The sequence below is a fragment of the Columba livia genome, chromosome 3 (genome assembly GCF_036013475.1).
Source record: "Columba livia isolate bColLiv1 breed racing homer chromosome 3, bColLiv1.pat.W.v2, whole genome shotgun sequence".
NCBI lineage: Eukaryota > Metazoa > Chordata > Aves > Columbiformes > Columbidae > Columba > Columba livia.
This window is the reverse complement of record NC_088604.1, coordinates 106,664,265-106,679,253: the sequence shown is the minus strand read 5'-3', so window position 1 is coordinate 106,679,253 and position 14,989 is coordinate 106,664,265. Positions and strand designations below refer to the sequence as shown.

The 14,989-nt window shown below is 35.6% G+C and overlaps 1 protein-coding gene across 31 annotated transcripts in view; it reads left to right on the top strand.

Annotated features, from left to right (window-relative positions):
* NRXN1 (neurexin 1) overlaps window positions 1-14,989 on the top strand; it is a 733,302-nt gene that overhangs the window by 93,080 nt on the left and 625,233 nt on the right. The window lies entirely within an intron of this gene.

Here is a 14,989-nt window from a genome sequence, read left to right as displayed (position 1 = left end):
CAGTTATACAGTGAGAAATGAGGTTACTGTGCTATACAGTTATTGCTACACCAGATAAACCTGGTTAAAACATTGTTGTGATTTATTTTTGCATCAAATCTGGATCTGTTCATTTCTGCTCTTTGATACAGTAAAAACTGCTTATACAAAGCTGAGAAATGCAATGAGTAACAGAAATTGTGATCTAATCTAGAAAATTTTATAAACCAGAGGCTAAAGCAGTCCCATAAGAGGGCTGTGAATTAGGCAGAGGAAAGATTCCAACTCCTAAGACTCAGAGTTTTAATTTAAGGACTGAACCCAGTGTTCTAATATTTAGTTTCTCTTTGAACCTCACAATTCAAATATATATTCTCTGTGAGCTAAGTAGTCTTCTTTAGTTGCAATATGCTCAAACAAAAGGAGAGGATGGAATCACAGGCTACTTCAGTGAAGGACTTATTATTCTACATCAGAATTATCTTTATTCATGAAGACTTCAAATACTTTCTTAATCTTGAGTTTTACTGTAGCTGGGAAAAGATCCTGTTACTTGCTAAAATTCAAGAAGACAAATGGGAGTTCATAGTTTTTCCTGAACATATGAAAAAAAAACGAAAGGGAGGGTTATTTAATTCAATGAAGTTTAGAATATTTCCAAACTGTTCCCTGATAATACAAGTTGACTATAAGAGAGAAGGAGGAAAGCCAGTTGTTGAGGTATATCTTCTATGCATCATTAGTGATGTTGAGTTTCACACCTTGTAGAAAAACAGACATTGGATTATTAACATCCTGTTATTGACTGATAATTTGTCAATACATGTGTGAAGTATATGTACAAACAGCTGAATATGTGCCACTGGGGAGAATCCAATAGCATATTCACTTGGATGTGGAATAAAGTCTCTGATACTTTAAAAAAATTATTTTATATGCTAATTATTCAATATATAATATGGAAGTATCTCTGTGTGTAGTGAACAGGATGCCTATCTTTTACCACATCCAGCCTAATTTTGTAATCTGCCTTTGCATCCTTAGTGATGGTGGAAATCATGCACCCACCAGTACACTTGCTCTGTGGGGCAAAGCCACAGGGAAGTGGATAATGGGTCATTCAGTCTCCTCACATAAGGAAAAGCTGAATACTGTTTTTCCATAACTTTGGAGTGTTCAAACTGTACTGGTGCTGCACAGAAGAAAAGGCTTCAAATACACACCCATGGTTCGTCCTGTGCTGCTGTACCGGGAGCGTGGGGACTTCAGAAGCTCTGTGAGCAGCTTCCTGCTTGGGCTCAGTATCATCCTTCAGAACTGGCAGCATCTGATATTCTCAGATAATTAATTTAGTACGAGTGTTTGAAATGTCACTTCAAGGATGCTATCATATTTTTGGAGGCTGATGTAGAGTAATTGACAGAAGAAAAAAAAAAATACGACCCTAAACCCCCCAGTGATTATAATTAGATCATTTTTATAATTTGTATTGGACTAGAATATTCACCTTCCCATAAATGAGTACATGGGAGGAAAAAAAGCCACACGATCTGTTTTTCTTTGTATTTGCAATATATTGTTTATTTTATCTTGTATTGACTCTTAAGAGTCCTTGTTCAGCAGAACTGATGAAGCCCTGATGTGTTCATGGTTGCAAAATGTCTGTCATTGTGCTGAGGGACAGAGGAAAACCTAATTGGCAGTTAAAGCATGAACTCATTATACCTTAAAATATGGTTCTCAATGACTATTTTGCCCTTGGTGCATCTGCTGACAGTTTCAGCAGATGTTTGAGTATCAATGAAGTGTGGTCATGACTGTTGACATGCCCAGGCATGTTATTCATGCTGGAAAATCAGCTTTCCAGTACACCAGAATTGCTGTATCTTTGATTCAAAGCTAGATTTATTTATTTTTAGGAGCTCTGCATGGAGCCCCTCTGATTGCTTCAGTGTTTGAGCTTATTGTAGAATTTTGGTCTGTAAGTAGGCACTAAGAATAAAACCAAGCAGACAGTAGTACCAGTCGGGATGGTTTGGAAAGAAATTTATCAGTAGTAACATAGAGCAAGAAAGGAAGAAGAGAAAACTTTGAACATTGTTTGTGGGTAAATGTCAGTGTGTATTGTTACCTGAGTTAGCATTATTTTTTTCTGGATTTCTTTAGAAGCTATACAAGTTGTATTTGGGCTGTTTTTCCTTCTGCATTGCTTTGTGTATGTGTGTGGTGTTTGTTTGTTTAAAGTAAAATGAGTAATGAACAGGGTTTCTGTGGTCTAAGAACAAAGACACTGCCTGTGTAGAGACAGATGAAATATTAATTGGATTACACGTGCACTTAATTATCATGCACTGAAGGTGTTCAGTTTTCTTATGATCAAGGCATAGTGTGAATATGGACTGAGATAAAGGGGTTTTGTTGTGCTAAGTAGAAACCTCAGAGAATAAGAAAAGGATGAGTAAAGCTGACTGGAACTTCGTAACACTTCATGCACCTCTTGTCCCTCCTGTTTCCTGAAGGACAGTGTTTTTCCTCATAGTGTGGAAGTTCATCTTTCTTTTGTAAAGCACTTTGTTAATTGAATACCTGTAGCGCCTTTGAGATGCCTGCAGTGTGGGAGGACGGGGACTTTTGGCACAAGGTAGTAAGAGCAGCCTGTTCTGGGTTAACCATGTTCAAAACTTTCCCCTGAAAAACATTGAGGCATTGAGTAGAAAACTACATGGGCAAACTTCAGTAGCTTGACATTTAAATCTGTGTCTAGATGGATTTGAAAACTACCTGTGTCTGTGAAGTCTCAATGAAGCCAAGAAGGCTCTGAAGAGCTATAGAAATACAGGCATAAAAGATTTTATTATTCCATTCTTTTCTCCTAGTGTCTGCATCTTCCCGCTGCTAGGAGAAAGGTAACTGCTCCAAAAGCTTTAAAACACCACAGCTATTTCCTGCAAAGTATATTCTCCTAGGAGTGACTGTTCTAATATTCAATAGGCCCAGACAAACCTTTAATAAAACCAACCACCTGTCCACTTTGTTATGTATATTGCAATGGTCAGGAAGGGGATGAGAAGTTTACAAGAATGGGAAGTGGAAAGAGTCAGCGGTGTGGGAGTGGACCACAATTTAGAAGTGCAAACCCCAGACCTGGTAATCTTTCAGCATCACAATGTCCTAGCTTGACTTGAGAAATGTAGAGAAAACTGCCTCAGAGACCTGGAAGATGTGCGTAATGCAAGCTATCTGGTTGTTCATTTAATCTTTAAAAAGAAGAGCTCTGCTTATACATTCCTGTCACATTTGATGTATGATCAGAGCTCAACAATGCTATATTTTTGTCAAAGACATTTCAACTCCGACGCATTCATATCTTTCATTTTCATAATTGATTTGATAACAAAATTACTTACATTAAGTTCGTGACAACATTTGTTTGAGAGAAAAAGGCTTCCCTCAACCATTCTCCTCTCATTACTGTATTTTAATTCATATCTCTGAAAGTAGTATTAAATATTTAGGCTATAGGCTTGATTTGATCATCACCTGTACATCAGCAAAGAATATTTTCAAATACAGTGAATTAAATAGAGCTGTATGTACTTTCAGACCAGTTTAAAAGGATGGTGTTGTAAAGTACCTCTGTATCAATAGAGGAAGGTTAATGAAAGCAAAAACCTCAAAACCTCTATGTGTTAAGCAGAAGTCTGTGATATATGCCTAAACAGATTAGGTCTGTGGGCAAAACTAAGTGTCAGAGTGCTCTCACATAATCCAAGAGTTTATAGTTGTGGAAATGGACAGAATCTCTGTTTAAAAGTCAGTAGTAAAAAGGGATAAGGTAGGTTTTGACTGTTTCAGCTTGCCTATTTTAGATTCAAATCTAGTAAATTCTTTCTCCTTTCTTGTATTGTTTTATGCTTATTACTTACTTATTTTGCCACCACTATAAACTCTTGGATTACATGAGAGCACTCTGCCACTTAGCTTTAAATGAAGGTAAATAGCTGAAATAATCTCTTACTCTCCAAAACATAAACATTTAGGAACAGCTTTTTAAAAATGTGAAGGTACATCACTTTTACGTGTGGTGTAAAAAGTGTTTTAGGTGTTTAAGTACTTCTAGATGCCTATTTAAAAACAATATTACTATAAGCTTAAAAGAACTTTAAGTACAAATGCTTCAAATCTAATATCAAATATAATGTTAGAAGAAGATAGAATGAAGAAGAGAAGGAAATAGGTAGAATATATGCTACTCCATAAAATAATGTGTTTGAATACAATGTCCAAACATTTATATTCCCCCTAAAGAAAGCTGTTGAATTTTTTATATCTAAACATGGAAAAAGACTAAATACCCCCCACCCTCATTACTTCTAAGTCTAAAAATTGTATGAGCAAATGGCATACATAAATTACATACACACAAACATTACTTATATTAATTAAAATGTTGATCTGGAACAGAAGTGGCACTACAAGGTGTTTAAAAATCATGGACCTAATTTCAAAGCAGTATAGTATTTCTTAACTACTTCTTTTTATATAAATCCATGACAATATCTATATAAAGTGACTCCAGAGCACAGTGCAGCATGCTGAATGCATTTAAAGTTTATCAGCAAACTCCCTTTACTTATCAAGCTGGAGAAATTTATCCTAATCATTATTGACATCTCCCAGAATTCTTGCTATGGTTTTGTGCAAATAGCTTGTCAGCCTTTTGGCAAATAGGGGTGATTTTCAGTAACATTTTTCAGATTCTTCAAATTGAATTATACATCCAGAGGCAGTCAATCTTTTTTACCATTAATTTTACAGAAAAAAAAAAATCCTTTCATAGTGAAGGCTAGCTCTACAAAGGTGACATAAGCATTGCAACACTAGCAGAGATCCAACCAAAGTACTACAAGTATCCTGCCCACCAGAATTCACAACCTCTGGCTTAGCAAGCAGGATTGTTCTACAGTACAAGGAGAAACATTAAGTGCCTTTGGGTACTGGGGGAATTTTAGTACTGGAAACTCCTGCAACTGGGAAGAAGTGGATGAGTGTGAGGTCTAAACTCTGGTTGTCACAATCTACATTGCGACTTTGCAAACATGTAAATTTTGGCATTGAACATGACAATGCTAAGAAAGGACACCCATGGCTATAGCCCTGTGTGCATTTTGGCAACTTTTGTTTGTTCTCTTTGAATTAAAATCTGTTAAAACATTTTATCCCAAAATAGCTTTAAAAAAAATATGTCTGTCATTTTAATGACAGTTATAGCCTGTTAACCTGATTTTGGTAACTCATTAAAATGTGAGATATACTACCATTTGATTCATATATAAATACTAGACAAGGTCTTTACTAGGCCTTTGACCTCTCTTTTCTTGCCTAATGAGGTTCCGGAAAGAAGGCCTAAACAGATGAAGATTGTAGCAATAAGTGAAATCTTTACATCATATTAATAGCTAGCACCAAAGCTGGGGATTGTGCTGGGCTGTAGAGTCAGTGCCATGCAACAGATTGATCCAGCGCAGACAGGAGAGTCACCAGAGGGATAGTATAATCTCTCACACACAAATCTTTTATTGCTACTGACTGAGACATACTCAGAAATTATTTAAGGTTTTGATCAGCTTAGAATATGTGGGGCATAAAATTACTTCCTCTCCAGTACTCACAAGTTCAGGACTCATCTGCTCTTACAAAAGTCAATAGAAGTGTGAAAATTGAAGTGTGCTGAATGAGGTGGTATGCAACACATTTAATTTGGCATGTCATATTGTAAAGAAAAGTCTGAGGTTCTCTTTTAGCTATCAAATGTAGCCTTCTGCAAATGGAAAAAGGTGAGTTTTTGGAATTACAGATCAACTTGCAATGATTTACGATTTTCCTTAAGAAAACATTTATTAGTATAGGAAGCTGGATTGTGGGGAGTGCCTTACAAATCCACTGAGGATTTGCATATGGATCATATTATCCTGTGCCAGCCAATAACTACTTTTTTGTGTGGCAAACCCACCTCTTACCAAACTGTTTATGTCGTCATCTAGTTTTCAGTTGTCTTAAAGAAACAATGCTGATGTAACTGTGAGCTGATGGTCAATAAGCAACCATTTTTTCACTCTCTTTTATATACTGAAATAAGAACAGACATGATGAAGCCAGTATAGTTTTCATTCTTTTACTTCTTTTGAATCTTCTTTTGAAATTCTACGATTGTTTTCTTTGGAGTGAAGGAGCAAAACAACTGATGCCTTATGCCCCCTTTTTTTTTTATTGAGCTGCAATAAATGCTCCCACTTTCCTGAGCAAGATTGCAACCTGCAAGCAAGATGCAGAATGGAATTTGACAGGTTTTACATTAAGGGCTTTATTAAATCTGGAACCATACTTGCTTGTAGCTACTGCCTCTCTTCAGCTGCTAAGAGTGGGGAGTCTGAGACCAGGAAGGCAGGGGTAGGAGTGCAGGCAAAGCCATGTCAGGCAGTGAGTCTATTGTGGTCAGGTGATGAAAGGCTACCAAGGGTAGACCACTGAATTAAAAAGGCACCTTTCTACTAAGCAGAAGTCATCAGCAGACAAGAGTTGCTGAAGAGCGCTATTGCTGCCTCTGTGGTGAATTCAGGTTTTGGCAGAGCTGTTGCTGGGGCACAATATGTGAAAATCTCTATCTTCAAAGTGAAAAAAAAACTCATAGTCCATCTCTTAGGAATAACACCTAATTGCTCTAAATTTTTAAGGGAGGAGACAGGGGAGGACTGTGGTATTATTTATTGTAGAGTTATTGGATATAGCTGTACAAAAGCCAATCTTTTGCCATGAAATCAGGTATTATGTCAGTTACTAATTTGTTTATGTGGTAAATTTTGAGTGCTGCTCTTACAATTGAATTCCTAATAGCAAAATGGAAAAAAAGCCCCACCTAGTCTCATTCGTCAAGCCCACAGACATTATTGGCAGGCTGCTATGGTAGAAGTTTGGTTTGTGTTCAGAGTGATAGTAATGAAAAGGGTAATCAATATAGATAATATTACTATTGATTTAAAGTTGCCTTTTTTTTTTCTTGTAGTATTGTTTTGCCATGACCTCTCTGTCTTGTGCAGTGAATTCTCTCTGCTTCACTTTTAAGAAATGAAAATAAACATCCCTCAATCTATTCCTTCAAATAGTCAAGAGCTGCTGAAGGACTGTTTTTAGTTTCGGACTTTGGTGTAAGACTGTAAGACTTGAGCTCTGACAGGTTATGTCATTAACATGTGCTTTAAGATGTGGGATAATCTGGAAAAGTGTAGGGTTTTAAAATGCTTATAGGAAATTGATGTATTATCATCTATGTGATGCAGCAGTACTTTGAATAGTATAAAACTCAGTAATTTTGTGTTTATATAAATTCATTTTTGAGGATTTATATTGAATTAATCAATTTTAAATCAGATTACTGACATTTTTTCTCTGAGCTATATGGAGTAGCCTTTAAATCTGCTTTGAATCAATAATCTGGCTGTGATCTTGTTCATTAGTTAAACTCTGCGAGGGCAATCTCCTACCCTCACTGAAATCTGTGGCAAAACTCTTATTGATCAAAAATTAGGTTGGCATTTCAGCCTTATTATTTTTCAAGATTTAAAGACATATATCGTGTAGAAATTTTAAAGAACAGTTATACATTTTCTCTTTGTTTTTTTCATATGTGAAATACAGAGGAAGAAAATTGCAGTTTAATAGTCATGGTATTTGCAAAAGCATGCACGAACTGCCCTAGTCACAAAAATAGAGTAGGTCACAAATTCATCGTAGAGAATAAATTATTGTGCGAAGTTACCAAGTGCAGCAAGTGTTATAAATCATTTCTTAATCAAAGATACTAAATGGTTGGTTAGTGTTAATTACTGTATTCGAATTAGAACACAGATGAAGATATAATACTATATTATTTAAAATATAGTTTTAATATGTGTGATGCCGAGACAAAATTGCTTTCAGAGCTGGGAGTATGTTCTTAAGATGAAATTGCTCAGAATCAGCTGACAATTGTTTCTTGTTATTCATCATGTGCTTCCTGAAAACAGATGTAGTCAATGAAGCTTGGCTCTGTTGTACGATGCAAGGAAAAGCATAGATGTGCTGAGCAGGTTTTCAGTGTCATTCCAGTTTTGGTTACTGTAAACTATAAAGCTTCAACTATTACTCTTCATCTCAAAAACTTGTATCTTTGTTTTCAATTATATGTTTTTTAAAAATGAGAAATAAGTTATTTAGATGTCTGAGCAGTTTGATTTTACGGTATAGGATTAACAAAATGTGGTTTAGGTCTTGCAAGCCAGAGCCAAGTTCCCATATTTGACATTTGCATCCTCCCCATTCAGATTTGCTTTGGAGTAGGAGCAGCAACTCTTTGACTAACATTGGGTGGGCCTTGGCTGTCCAAATTACAGCTACTTCAGCATGAAATCTTAGCAGTGGCTGTATGCATGTCAGGTCAGCAGTAATAAGGCTTTTAAGGTGGTATCTTTGAAAGGCTGAAAGGATCTGGGTGTCTTTTACAGGCTTTTTATATTGTTCTTCTCTACATTGTGTTGAAGATTTTTTTCATTGCTCATGATCACTTTGATGAATGAGATCTTAGCTGCATGTTTATAAGACTCTACGTTCATGTGAGCAATTGGAGGGCGAGTAAAGGACAAAAGTGCCACCAGGTGTATTTTATGAAACCTTATGCTGTTTCATAAATTCTGCTAGGAGCTGGGATCTAATTCAGCCCCTGTCGAATTTAGGGCCACCTCAGAGATACTCATGACAAATTATGTGACTTTGAATGTCTCATTACTTCATCAAGGGATTAAAGGGAAACAGTGGTTCTTGAGGAAGGCCCTTGTTCGTGGCAGTGTAATATGAAGTAGTGCCAGAGATCCTATTTGCCAAATGTATGCAATGCAAGGCTTTCTTTCCTGCTGGGTAAGTGCCAGAAAACTGCCTTGTGCTTATGATATGACATAGCAGTTCTCTCTTTTTTCTTCCACCCTAATGAAGTCACTTGCAATTCAAAAAGTGCTTGAGAAAAGAAGATGGTTCCTCAGATAATGATTATTTTTTGTCTTTATTAAGACTATATTCTATGTTTATTAAAAAGTACATCTGTGCCTTCCTTAGCCTAATTATTCTCAAAACCTCAATTCTGTTTGGACAGATGATTTCTGAAGAATGCAAATTATATTGCTGACATACAAAGACATTTGCTTAAGAGACATGCCTGTTAGTCACCCTAACCTATAAACCAAACCTTTGAAACCAAACTGCATCAGGATGTCTCTATTACTGACTCCATACTTGAGTTCATAAACTTATATCCTAATATGGGAGAAAAAGAAAATGTTCTTTTTATGGAGCAATTTTGAGAGAAGAAGGTTACTTGTGGGTTTTCTTTACATTCGCTAAACCAGTATTGTGCATGTTATGACATCCTAAAGGTCACTTAAAATATTTTTCACTAGATTTATAGAAACTTAGGAAAAATAAAAAGAAAAAATAAGACCTCCACACAGTATTTGAAAGTTTATGATTCATTACAGTTTGCATACTTTCATTTAATTCCTTTTTTGGTTTTGTATGATTTTTCAAAATAAGAAATGACATTTGGAGAAAAAAGAAAGAGAGGCCAGCCTCTGTGCAAGAAATCTATTATAATTCTTTTTTTTCTTTTTTCTTTGTCCCCGTGTGATTCACAGAGATGGAAGAAAGTTATTGATCCAAGCAAGAGATCAATAGGAAGAGCCATTCACAATTAGACATTTTGTAGAAAATAATTTGAATCAGATTAGCCTGGAGCCCTTGATGCAGTTTTGCCTGGTAACCTTGCTCTCAAACATGTCTTAAGTTTAATACATTATATTTATGTGGTAAAAAAGGGTGTCTCGAGAATTGTTAAAGATATAGTCTCTAGGTTCTACTGTAATCCCCTTATTAGTATAGCTGTTATGCTTTGTGATTATAGGGTTTTATTTCAAAAGACTGTGGTCATACTGCTTTTATTAGTTTTACTTCTAAAGGTCATGTCACAGTTGTCAAAAATAAGCATAGATCTTAGTATTAATATTTTTAAAGTATATTTAAAACACAATTTCAGCAAAACTGATATTGTTACTCTCCCTGTGTAATTTGACGCTGGGGAGCTTTACTGATTAAATCCTTCCTTTTACTTTTCAACATTTGTATTTAAAAGGTAACTTCTTTGACTGGTAGTAAATGAGACATTGGTTATATTGGTTATATTTAATAACTCCTATGCATTGTGGTGTCACAGCAGATCCAAAAGATAGTACATGCTGTCATATTTAGGATGATAGATTTTGTAAAACTGTGTTGCATAAAGATGAACCCTTTTGTGCTACCTTGCAAGGTTGCCATGGTGACAGAGCACTGCTTCATGGGAATTTCACTTTTCTGGTAATCTTAGATACTGAACCCAAAGCTGCTTCTTTAGATTGTTCTGAAATCTCACTTTTAATATGATTTCATTTTGTAGAGACTTATGATTCATCTTTTGTATCTTTATTTTCTCAGAAATATCTCCTATAACGCTGTCATAGCTAAAGTACCAAACATGTTAGCTTATGAAATGCTGAGCACAGTAGACAGTCTAAAGATGTTGTTATTTTATGTTCCATGCCATTGCTCAATTTTATAAATATTTAGGATGTGTTTTGCAATTCTATACTTTCTCTGAACTATAAAAAGAAGGGTCTTGAGTATTTATAGCCTATGGAAATATTTTTATCATGGGAAAACATTACAGACAATATGCTGTAGACAGATAAAGCCTGTCAGTTTTCAAAAAAAATATTTTCTTAGCAAAATTATTTTAAATATTAGATGCATGGAAAATAGTTACAAAATCGTGGTTTAGGTCTGCAAATAAACCCACAATTGTTTGCGGAGTTATCATGCTTTTCTCTGTAATGTGTGATGTATTTTTATTATCTTGTAAGTAAGAAATCATATGGGAACTTCAATTGATTCTGACATTTGTAAGCCAGTGATTTTCTTTATCTTTACAAATAAAAATGACTGACATGGAAATCTTTACTCCCTGCCTTAAGCACATATTTCTGAATGTTTGGCTGTGGATTGTTCACTGTGCTGATTCAGCCAGAAATATAATATTCTCAAGATACAGCCAACTTCTTGACAGAAAATATATACATACATGTAAGTCATACCATTTGGTACCCAGTTGGAGCTCTCAAGCTATGCTAATGAAATTCATACAACAGGAGTATTTTTCTGGAGTAAGGATCTCTTGCTGTTTTCAAATGAAAACGGATAAAATAAAATGCTTTCCTGAGGAAAGTGTTGGAAATTGTTCGGCACGTTCTTTTGCCCGGTGCATATTGAATGTTCCCCCAGAGTGCTGCAATATTTGTTTGGAGCATTGAGGAGTGAGACTGGCAAATGTTTCACAAATGACTGAGGCAACTGAGAGCGAGGGCTGGAAGATGTGAGATCCTCTTCCTGCATGGCTCTGCGTGGGGAAAGATGGCACCATGCTCATTGTGCTAATTAAACAGGCTTTCCTTTCGCTCTTGCCTCCCATTTGAAGTAATATTGGAACAAAGAGCAATTGGAGAGGCCAGAAAAGGGATGCCTTAAGAGGAACAGAATGAAATGAGGGAAGACTTTTTCTTCTACTTTGCTTGCAAAAAATCAGGCAAATGCTGTGGAGAAAAACCTCTTCTGTTTAAAGTTACTGTTCAAACCCATCTACAACCTGTCCTGCTGCCAGTGAAATCCTTCACTGTATGTAACTTACATGCTGTCTTCATTTTGCTGCACTTTGCACTGATAATATTTATATGGACCCTTTGTGCTTGCTGTTTTTCTCCCTAAAATTTAGTTTTTCAAATGTTTGCATCACGTTGCTTATATGAAGAATTAAAAGCTGTTCAGCAGGCAGCATGCTCAATATCCTCATTTTTATCTTTTAATCTTTTAATTACTGAGTAGAGTTTGTAAATGAAGAGCAAGAACTTTTTAAAATGTTTCTTCACTTGAGTGTAAGGGTTCTTATTTTGTAACTATGGTTGAGAGTGACTGGATGTCAGAATGTGCTGTGACCTCCCCACAGTTTCAATTAATTTTCCTATTCCCCAAATAGTAGGAGTCGTTCTTAATAATTTTCTAAGAAGCAAATTTAAACCATTTTTTTAGAAGTATTTTTACAGAATATGTTAAACTAGCACTATTTTTGTTTTCATATATTGTAAATAACTTAGGCTTCAACATTTTGCTCAAGAATATCACTATCTTTAAAAATGTAATATGATTTCAGTAAATTGTCTATAAAATTTCTAATGAACAATATTTGTCATTACTATTCTTAAAATCACTTCCTGATTACTGACAGTTCTACCAGGGGGTAGGGTGAAAACCTGATAAGGAAGCTACAAAAAAGTCTATGACTCATATTACTATGCTTATTCTCAATGATGGTGATAATTCCCAACTTTATGTAAATATACATTTATATATAGAACCTTCTGTTCTGAAATACCTGTTCACTGGAGAGGACTTAGTCCTTTTGTCAGTCTTCTAAAATATTGATAACATCTTTCTCTCTCCCTTAAAGAGGGAATGTTTCCCTGATCAATATGTTCAACATATGGAATGCATAAGACTTTTTATCTACTGCAGTAAAAGAAGATCAGAAGGCTCAGATCTTGAGCCTTCTTCATCACAATATAAATTCAGACAATATTTTGGATAACAAGCCATGCATCATCAGCAGAAAAATCTTCTTTTGCTATTGGTACCTCAGTTCTGTCTGATAAAGAGTGACTATATAGGAAAATGTATAATACTGCAAACCAGAGAGAGAAGATAGAAATAAATTTTAATAATAAGCAAGTCCTTGCTGTCATAAATTATTCCCAACTTGATTTTTTGACAGAAACATTTTTTTTCACATAAGTGAATAGTAGAAAAGTCACTTCCACTTCAGTTACAAGCTATACCCTGGCATCCTGCAGCATTATCACTGCAAGTAAAATGCAATGACCCTTAGTGTGGAAAAGGTTAAATACTCTAAAAACACTTAACGGTTTTGTATTTTTGCTGTGCTGACTCATGAGGTGTGCGCGTGGCATCTCTCCCTCTTGCCTCTCTTCCTGTAATAAGGAAGTCATGCTGTTCAAAAAGGATTACTTTCTTCACCCTCTGCCTGACAAGGTGCATACCAGTTTCAGTCCAAAATTTTACAATAAGCTGATCTTTCACTTTGAAGCTGCCGACAGATATCTTGGGGCAGGAATGTAGCAGGATACTGCTAGATACTTCTCATAAGTAGCACTAAGTTGTAAGACTTCTTAATTGCACTTACCTTACCTTACCTTAAGAACTCTATAGAATTGATATATTTATTTATTCAATTACAGCACTTAATAATGGAGCTTAAGAAACTCATATGAGGACTCTCATGGATTAATCTTGTGTAGGGAAGAAAAAAAGGTGAGAATCAAGACTGAGATTTAGATAGCATTCTTTGTAAATGAATGTTTTCTTCACATATCTGAGCATGGCTCAGTAGAAAAGCAAACTGATACCTCACAGGAGAGCGGAGTTATATCCTGTCTCTCATATAACCTTAAAAGAAGATCCGAACAATGAAGTTGGATCAGAGAGGAACTGGCTTGTAAATTTGTCTTTTACGGTACCTTTTGAAGTTGTTGGGTTTGATTTTGAACTGAAGTGAGAACTTCGACAGATATTACTAAGCCATTGGAAAATGCTCTGAAAAGTGGTTGTATATTAATGAATAGATTAGAAAAGCAAATGAAAATACTGCGCAAATTATTCATTTTTTTTACTGGGACTAGGTGTTAATATACTGCAGAGCAAAAAGGACTCCAAAATAATATCCCTTTAAAATCAGGGTCATCGCAATAGTCATTAAAAAAGCTTCATGAATCAGATTTCAAGTTGATGATTGGAGTCCAACTCATTTTTGAAAATCTGTTACTTATGGGATAACAACTCCAGCTTCACCAGTGTACACTGGTTAAGGATCTGATCTTTTTTCTCCCTATTGCCTCTGTTAGCATCTCTACTCCACTCTGATGACAACTAGACTAAGGATGATGAATCTCAACTTCTGTTGTAAATTGTATTATAAGAACTTTGTCGTTTTTTAGTTATTTATTTAAATGCAGCACTTACAGTGGAGCTATGAACCTCACATGAGCATTCTCCTGGTAGAAGTTTGTGTAAACACAGACACATACATGTCTTTGGCTTCTGCCGTCTAGATACTCTTTTGCTTTGATTGGCTCCTAGTTCATGAGCATTTGAACAAAGACATAATGCTTTGAGTATGTTGGAGAGAACTCTGTAAACTGTATCACCCTGCTCTATTGAAAGATTTAACTGAAAGAGTTCTACTGGTTCTTTGCTAGGTCATGTACTGACTTCAGAGCTGCTTTTCTTACCTTTAGGAATCAGCGTATCCCATGCCCATAACAGAGCAACAAAATTTAAAAATATATTTCCTTCATGCCTTTATTATCAAAATGTAATTCCTACTCTGCAGGAAATTCCGGGTTGTAAAAACCATTTTTCATCCATAGAAAGTGAGTTTTCAGAACTTTCTGGGAAGTGACACATTTTGTCAATGTTGGGTATTACAGAAATAGTTTTGATGTGAGATTCATTGAATCATAATCAAAAAAGGATACAGGGCTACAAATCTGGATGCAATCTGGAGTCTTCTTGGGCCACATGCTCAATTTGAGCATCACATGTGCCTCAGGGACTTACCTCATCACATTTCATTGTAGAACTGACTTCCATAATACATTTGTAAAATGTACCCTGGCCAGAGAAATTTGCTAGTACACTTGCAAGTGCAGTATAATATGATAAATGTTAGACACTTTTAGAGGTATATAACAACATTTTTTTTCTGGGAGACTGATTTCTTGATTGGACTTCATAAGTCACCTGTGCTATAGTTAAGTCACTTAAATAT